Here is a 7,736-nt window from a genome sequence, read left to right as displayed (position 1 = left end):
GTGCGAGCAAGATGCCTCATGCCTATCATTGGTATTGTTATAACGTTATAAAGCACGATATATTATATAACATTAAATCACCCAAGGCAGTAAATTATCCACTTTTAAATTTAATCTAAGTTCATATCAAATTGTAAAACAGAATAGGTCTCTGTCCTGTCATGAGATCCGAAAAGAAGGTTTACACCATAAGTACCTATTTGAGTTTCATTAAGGCATGTCATTGAGCTATTATTACTAGTTGTCGCAATCGCAACCTTTACCACGCGACCAAAACGTCGTAAGCGCCGTAAATTTCATGGCGCTTACGCGTTTAGGTAGCGAGTTTCACGTTCCGTTCCGTGGTTTGATGTCATTACTGTCTTTCTCTGTCCCGGTTCTATACGTTACTAATAATAGTTTAATGGGACATGTTTAGCCTTTTGGTGCTGACTGTACAGTAAAGCTAGGAAGTAGCTTGACAGTTTCTGCCGCGCTTAGGACGGCATATTAATCGCGATGGAAATGCAGGAATACTTGCTACTAATAAAAACAATGGCTGCGTATCTTTATTCGTAGTTGTATCCAACAGTCCTATTTATAGAATGAAAGTGATTCCCACGAGGAATTAATAGCTATTTGAAGTTATTGACCAAGCGAGGCAAAGTGGAAAAATTGACAATCATAATATCTGCCTATCTATCGCATTTGCATATTCGGCAGATAACGATTTTAAGATGGTGGCAGTACGGCAAACGATGAAACGATGTTTCTTCAAACAAATACGTCACTTTTGATGTTTATATATCTGATCCATATCGTATCTTAGCAAATTTTTGACGCTTAAAGTTCGAATTAGGCCGAAAATGATGGCCTGTAAAATGATTTCTTGATTATCAATCGAAATAAATTCAAAAAGTTTGTTATTGAGAATATTGAAATGTAAATACCTACATAAAATCGTGTCTAAAATTATTACATCAATATTATCCAAACTATTCAATTGGAAATTTAATATTCCAATACAATATTGAAAATAAAAAGATTGTCTTAAAAGCGTTCCTAACGGCAATCAAGACATCCCAAGCTTAAAAGTTTTTTAATGTACAATTTTCAAAGATATTACATATTTTTTACGTGTCCATAATTACATTTTTTCTCCGTTTTCCTATTAAACCTCGCATAAATCGTTAAAATCAGGTTCCATGACTAGACGCCCTAACTCATTTAGTTCTATAAAAGCTTTTAAAAAGAACGAATGAAGAACGTCATAAAAATGAAAAAGGCGGTAGTCGGAAACGCTACAAAATAAACAAAAGCAAAAGCAGAGCGACGAAAGTTGTTTCGCCGAACTTATATTTTCATCAAAATTCAAGCTGTGAAACGCCGCAGCCAATAAATTATATAATTTCAACCCATTTGTACTGCGCATTCTTCAAAAACACTTCAAAACAATTCCAATCAAAACCGTAAACGCAATGATAATAAAACGAAAATTACTAAAGTGTCAAGTAAAAGGGGTTGACACGGCGCGTTTTTGTCCATAGATAATCTAGAGCTTATAAGGGAACTTTTTAAATGTAAAAACGCAATGCGACATAGGACGTTCCGTTCTAAGGAGAGGGAACCATGCGCAAAGCATTCGGGTAGTCGCTGCGACCGCCGGAGGCCGTGTCGCTGGAGCTTTACTCTCGCGCGAGTGTATTTAAAAAAATTCGACGCGATGTGATTCGAAATTCGGACCGCGCGGTTGAGCTTGGAATTTAAAAAATAAAAATTCGGAAGTGACGTGAGTGGATTTGAAGTTTTTGAAATTGGAATTAAGTGTTTGAGAAGTGTCGGAGATTTGAGTGTTTTGTTGTGATCTAGACCGGATTTCCTGTTGGCATCTCAAGTGTTTTGTTTGCTGAAATTGGATATATTGCGGCAAATTGAGGTAAGTGTAATTTTCGTGTTTTAATTCATTAGCGTAATATTTACAAAGAGTTTTATTAGGTGCTTAAATAAATAAACGTGACACTAATATAATATGGACAATTCAGAAATACATGTTAAATTGACATTTCATTTAGTTTAATTAATCGTGCTCTAAAAAATTTGCACTGTAATTTGTTAGATAAATATTTTTTAATTACGGTCATAAATTAGGATTTACGGGTTACCTGTATTTGAGGATTGCGGAAAAGAAGGTAACATTTTTTTAATAATTACGGGATTACCATATTTCTATAATGCATAAGAATTAATATAAAACATGGAGATAATTAAGTAAAACTTTTATGGCATGTAGCGTTGAGTATTCAATCTATGTTTGTAACTATAGGTATAGTCTGTGTGATTAAAAAAAATTGCCTACTATTATAGTCTAATAGCTCCCAACTATGGTACAAAATTAACTCGTATAATATAATTATATTTACTACGTTTGGGCGAGACTATTATTTAAATGTCGCAGTTCGAGGGCAAAATAATTTTATAAATATGTAAATTAAATGATTATTTTTTTTTTTTTATATGCCAATAATTCCTTACATCATTTTGGAAAAGAGCTGATAACCTTAAAACTGCTAGATCGATTATTATCAAATATAGCTAGGAACCACCGCTAGGGAACTCGCTTACACGTTAATAAAACTCATTGAAATCCGTCCATCCGTTTGAGAGCTGCGATGCTACAGACAGTCAGACAGAGGCGTCAAACATATAACACCCCTCTTATTTGCTTCGAGGGTTAAAATCCAGACAAAACCAAAAATAAGATAGGTATTGATACGTATTACGTATTGAACACGGGCCTCAAAATCACCCAGAAGGTTCCTGGTTACCTACGTGGTTTTTCGGTACCTAAGTATAACAATACAGTCAGAATACAAAAGGTAATCACGGTTCATATCCCGGTCGATATACGTCTAGTGAATACAGTCAGAATCTTAGTTACTACGGTGACGCAACGACTTAAAGTAAGTCCTGGTTTCCGACACCAGATCACGCCATGCCTCTCGGTCTTGCGATAGCTCTCGCCAGTCGCCATGGCTGAAGTTGAGCAGGTGGCCTAGCCAAGGTGACAATCGCTTGCGCTTTGCCATTGAATCGCTTTGTGTCTCTCTTTCACTCTTCCATATTAATGCAACAGTGAAAGTTGCGTTTCGATCGCTACGTAGCGTTAGCGACGTCCAACCGGGCGTCTCCCATTTGGGTGTCCCAAGTACGCTCTCTTCATGGCACGATCCTCTCCCATTCTCTCCAAGTGTAACTCAGAATCGCAAATATTTATTTTATTCTCTTGATAACACTACTCTGACTTATTAAATTAGTCTTCAGTAGTTATTTGCGAGCAAACGTAAAGCCTTTGTTTTAATTTAATTAGATCTGTATCAAAGGCTTAATTTAAATACTTCAGAAGAGAAAGAAAACTTCATTAAGTCAATTTATTTGAATGGAACACATTTTAGGGTTCCGTACCAAACGGTAGAAGGAAACCCTTATGACCTGACTCTGTCTGTTCGTCTGTCTGTCACATTGTTAAATATCTCGAAAACTAATTAAGTACAGTAATTACACTATCGATTTGAAATTGCGAATTGTTATTAACAAGCTAACACAGACGCATCGAAAGTTTTTTTTTAATTAACTTTTTTTATCACTGCGCAATTAGATATTTTTGCAATGATTGCCATTTTGTCGCAACGTCTGTGAAAGCCTTTTAACAACTTCATAAAAATAACTCGTGACAGACAGGCATCAAAGTTATTGATCCCATATGTTTTAGAGTCTGTGAGGAAAGAGAATAGTCGTAGAATGTATTGGATCCCATACATTTCAAAACATCTCTTCTCTTTCCGCACAAACTCTACATTGAGTTGTGCTGGACTATAAAAACTTAAAAAGAACTTAGTTATCGTTTTAGTTTAACCGCTAAGGCCCTAGGGTATCCATCAAACGAGACGTCTAGACCTAGCTAAGCTAACCCGCTTCAGCTTACAAACTTAAATTAGATGTTACGCAATGCACCAGAAGGGCAGAAGGGTTGAACTGTTGTGTAACAGATGTACTGAACAGGCCCATTGATTTGTGTAACTGGGGATGTTGAAAACGCTATTACATTTTGGTAAAATTACATTGGCTACACTTGCTATCAAGCATAACTGGGTCAAAATTTTCGTCGACAATTTTTTTGCCCGAATAAAATGCGAAAAAGTGGATTATTTTTTTCTCTAATTGAATATTTATGTATACCTCTACGACAGTAATTGCTCTTTATCAGGCGGTTTGTCTGCTCGTTTGCTTACTAGATCACAAAAAAGTAAATAAGGTCAACCGAGGTAAATGCGTCTCTAGTGGTATATGCGTTATTTGAAGATATTTTCGAAACGCAACATATTATAACTATTATAGCCGTCTGCATTAAAAGTTCAGTGACCACACTTCAAACAAAGAGGGTTGCAATAGTTCTAAAATGTTCCGTTTAGAAGAAATCTTTCGACCATCTCATTGGGTCTCATTGGGTCTGTTTGACCCAATGGTTGACTGGTAGAGAATGCTTTTTGGCATTAAGTCCGCCATTTGTACATTTTTCTTTCTTTGTGCAAAAAAGTTTAAATACTTAAATAAATAAATCTTTAAAAGACGCATTTACCTCAAGTGACGCATTTACCTCGGTTGACCTTTTGTGCTAATGGCCTTCTAAGCAATTGGTGGGCATTAACTAGTAAAACAAAGATACAGGCTATTCTTAGGTATTCAGCCGGCACAAATATAATTGTTTAATTAACACTCCGGTGCGCAAATATTTAGAACTAAGCTTAAGTTATCCTTTTGATTAAACGAGTATTGTCCCCAGACTTGGATTAAATGCTGGCCGTTATACACAATATAACTTTATAATGGTACATTGGCAGAATAAACAATATACATAATAAATCGAGAGAGGGACAATCAGCTTCTTTTTTTAGAACTGTCAAATCAATAAGCTACTATCTAACTTGGACATATGACGAGACTTTACTTTACTTTATAGTTTTGTCCTATTTATTAAATAAAAGTTGTGTCAAAAATAACTGCGGGCTACGTCATCCCAATAATTTTTAGAAGTCAAAGAAGACATTTCTTCTTCCAGAAACTTTGTTTTTGACACTCTGCCGTATTCGAACTTCAAGATATTCACAAGAGACGACACGTACTAGATCCATTCTAGATACGTTATAGTTTAGATTTCAACTAGTTCTCTTTTGCAGCGCAGTTCGGGCAACCAATCAGTGGCGTAACTAGGGGGGGGCTGGGGGGGGCACGTGCCCCGGGCGCCGTCCAAGGGGGTCGCCAAAATGGGCAAAAGACCTCCCATAGAAAATGGACCAGCCAAAATGTAGAAACAGTCAAATTTTTTTTTTCGCGACTTAGGGGTTGGTCTCATAGTAAAAATTGCTCAGTATAATCCCAAAACCTCCCTGGCAACGGAAATGCAGTTATTTTTTAGCAACCCTGTATACAGGATGGTCCAAACCTTGACGTCCAAAAAGTGTTTTTAGAATCCTCGTCGTTGGTTATTAGAATATACCCCATGTATGTTAGCCGATTTTTCGTAGTTTTCGAGTTTAACTTTTAACTTTTGTTAAGAAATTCCGGGGTGAAGCTTTGCGTTGCTTTTATGCCTTCTAATAATTGTTCGTGGTATTTGCACTGATAACATGAATTAGCGATGGGGAAGTGACCCCATAAAATAATAGTAGAAATAACAAAAGAGGATTTTTGTAATGAATTTCTAATTTGGAAGCTTTCCACCTCAGTTCCTTTGACCGGCGACTCTGACAAATTATGACTATTAAGTATCACTTTTTTGACCTTTTAAAAAAACGTAGGGTCTAGCAGTTTCTAAAATAACCAAAAGTCCTTGAAATCGCTTGTATTTTTTATTTATTTAGGTAAGAGCAACATCTAAGCTTGACATGCTTGAACGTAAAAGTTTGTCTTTTTTTCCCAACTCAGTCAAGTGAGGATGCTGATTTTTTTTAGCAACTGTGCCGTTTGTGAAGGATTATGTTACAAAAAGAAATATTCAAAAAAGTTCAATAGTTTTTTTTAATAAATAATTGCTTCACCCCGGAATTTCTCAACAACAGTTAAAAGTAATAAAAATAAAAATCATAATTCGAAAACTACGAAAAGTCGGCTAACATACAAATTCTGATAGCCCACAGTATAGGGACAGATTACGTAGTCAGCATTTCCCCGCGCTATACGGAATGCCCGCCGCGCGACTTGCTCCTCAGTTGTCCCCCGGCCGTGTACTGAGAAATACACGTTCTAATTAAGTATTCCTGATTATCATTTATATGAAAAAAAGCGCTGGTGGCCTAGCGGTAAGAGCGTGCGACTTGCAATCCGGAGGTCGCGGGTTCAAACCCCGGCTCGTACCAATGAGTTTTTCGGAACTTATGTACGAAATATCATTTGATATTTACCAGTCGCTTTTCGGTGAAGGAAAACATCGTGAGGAAACCGGACTAATCCCAATAAGGGCTTAGTTTACCCTCTGGGTTGGAAGGTCAGATGGCAGTCGCTTTCGTAAAAACTAGTGCCCACGCCAATTCCTGGGATTAGTTGCCAAGCGGACCCCAGGCTCCCATGAGCCGTGGCAAAATGCCGGGACAACGCGAGGTAGAAGACTCCCAGATAGTTAATTCCTATACACAGCGTGAGGAATCTAAAAATTTTTTTGGACGGCAAGGTTTGGACCAACCAGTATAACACATGCCGTGCCAACATCGCTCGTTCTGTGATACTAGAATGCCGTGAAAAACCTGTGTCAGTTATTGAGAGCATTCTATCCAGATCCAGAGTTTCGGTGTGGGATCGGGAGAATTTAGTCCAATTCAATCCCAGCAAGGCTCAATTTTGCGCGTTTACCGCTAAGAAAAACCTCAATTTTCAAGGCACAACCCTTCCCATGTCAGGGAGTATTGGGAGCCTCGGTGTTGACATCTCCATCAGTGACGTCCAATAATTACGTAGCCACCTTGCTGGGTAGGCTGCGCTCGTATCCAAAAAACTCAATAAAGGGAGGCGATACTTTACTCTGGGGCAGACAGATCCATAGGCGTACCCACGATGGGGCAAGGTGGGGCAGTTGTCCCACCCTGGTCTCTGACCATAAGCTAAGAATCTCGGTTTCAACCGTACCCTGTTACAACGTCCCCAGCCTCCCCTACTTCTGCCCCACCCCTTAAAAAATGCTGCGTACGACCATGGACAGATCCCATATAATGAGTACTGCTGTTACCTATGGGCAGGAGCACCTAGATGCCACCTTGGTCCCTTCAAATCAGTCCAAAGGCGCGCTATGAATAGTCTACGATCCCAAACTTACAAGCGATATTGAATCTTCAAGTCTAAGTGTATAAGTTTTAAAATGGTCGGCAACGCGCATGTAACGCCTCTGGAGTGTAGACGTCCATAGGATGCGGTGACCGCTTACCATCAGGTGAGTCGTAAGCTTGTTAGCCACCGATGTACTAAAAAAACACTTATTTGCCTAAATCAAAAGTAAACCTTTCGTTAGTTCATTTCGTTTGGGGGGGGGGGGGGGGGCGCAAATTTGGTGCCTGCCCCGGGCGCCATATCCTCTAGCTACGCCACTGCAACCAATGTCACTTTTACGATAGATCGTGTTAGATATCTATTAGATGTGAATTAGATCTCTAAGTAATATCTTGTGGAAATCGTTCAAAAGTATCTCCTGAATCGCGGAAATGTCAAATTTG

General features: G+C 38.3%; 1 protein-coding gene across 1 annotated transcript in view; it reads left to right on the top strand.

Annotated features, from left to right (window-relative positions):
* The first annotated feature begins 1,258 nt into the window (after positions 1–1,258).
* Positions 1,259–7,736, top strand: part of LOC134661010 (protein madd-4) — a 431,812-nt gene continuing 425,334 nt past the window's right edge. Inside the window, exon 1 of the mRNA XM_063516910.1 lies at positions 1,259–1,915. The gene's annotated coding sequence lies outside the window, so the exon portion shown is untranslated. The remainder of the gene's footprint in view (positions 1,916–7,736) is intronic.

Source organism: Cydia amplana, chromosome 2 (assembly GCF_948474715.1).
Source record: "Cydia amplana chromosome 2, ilCydAmpl1.1, whole genome shotgun sequence".
Lineage (NCBI taxonomy): Eukaryota > Metazoa > Arthropoda > Insecta > Lepidoptera > Tortricidae > Cydia > Cydia amplana.
This window is presented reverse-complemented; position numbering and strand designations above follow the sequence as displayed.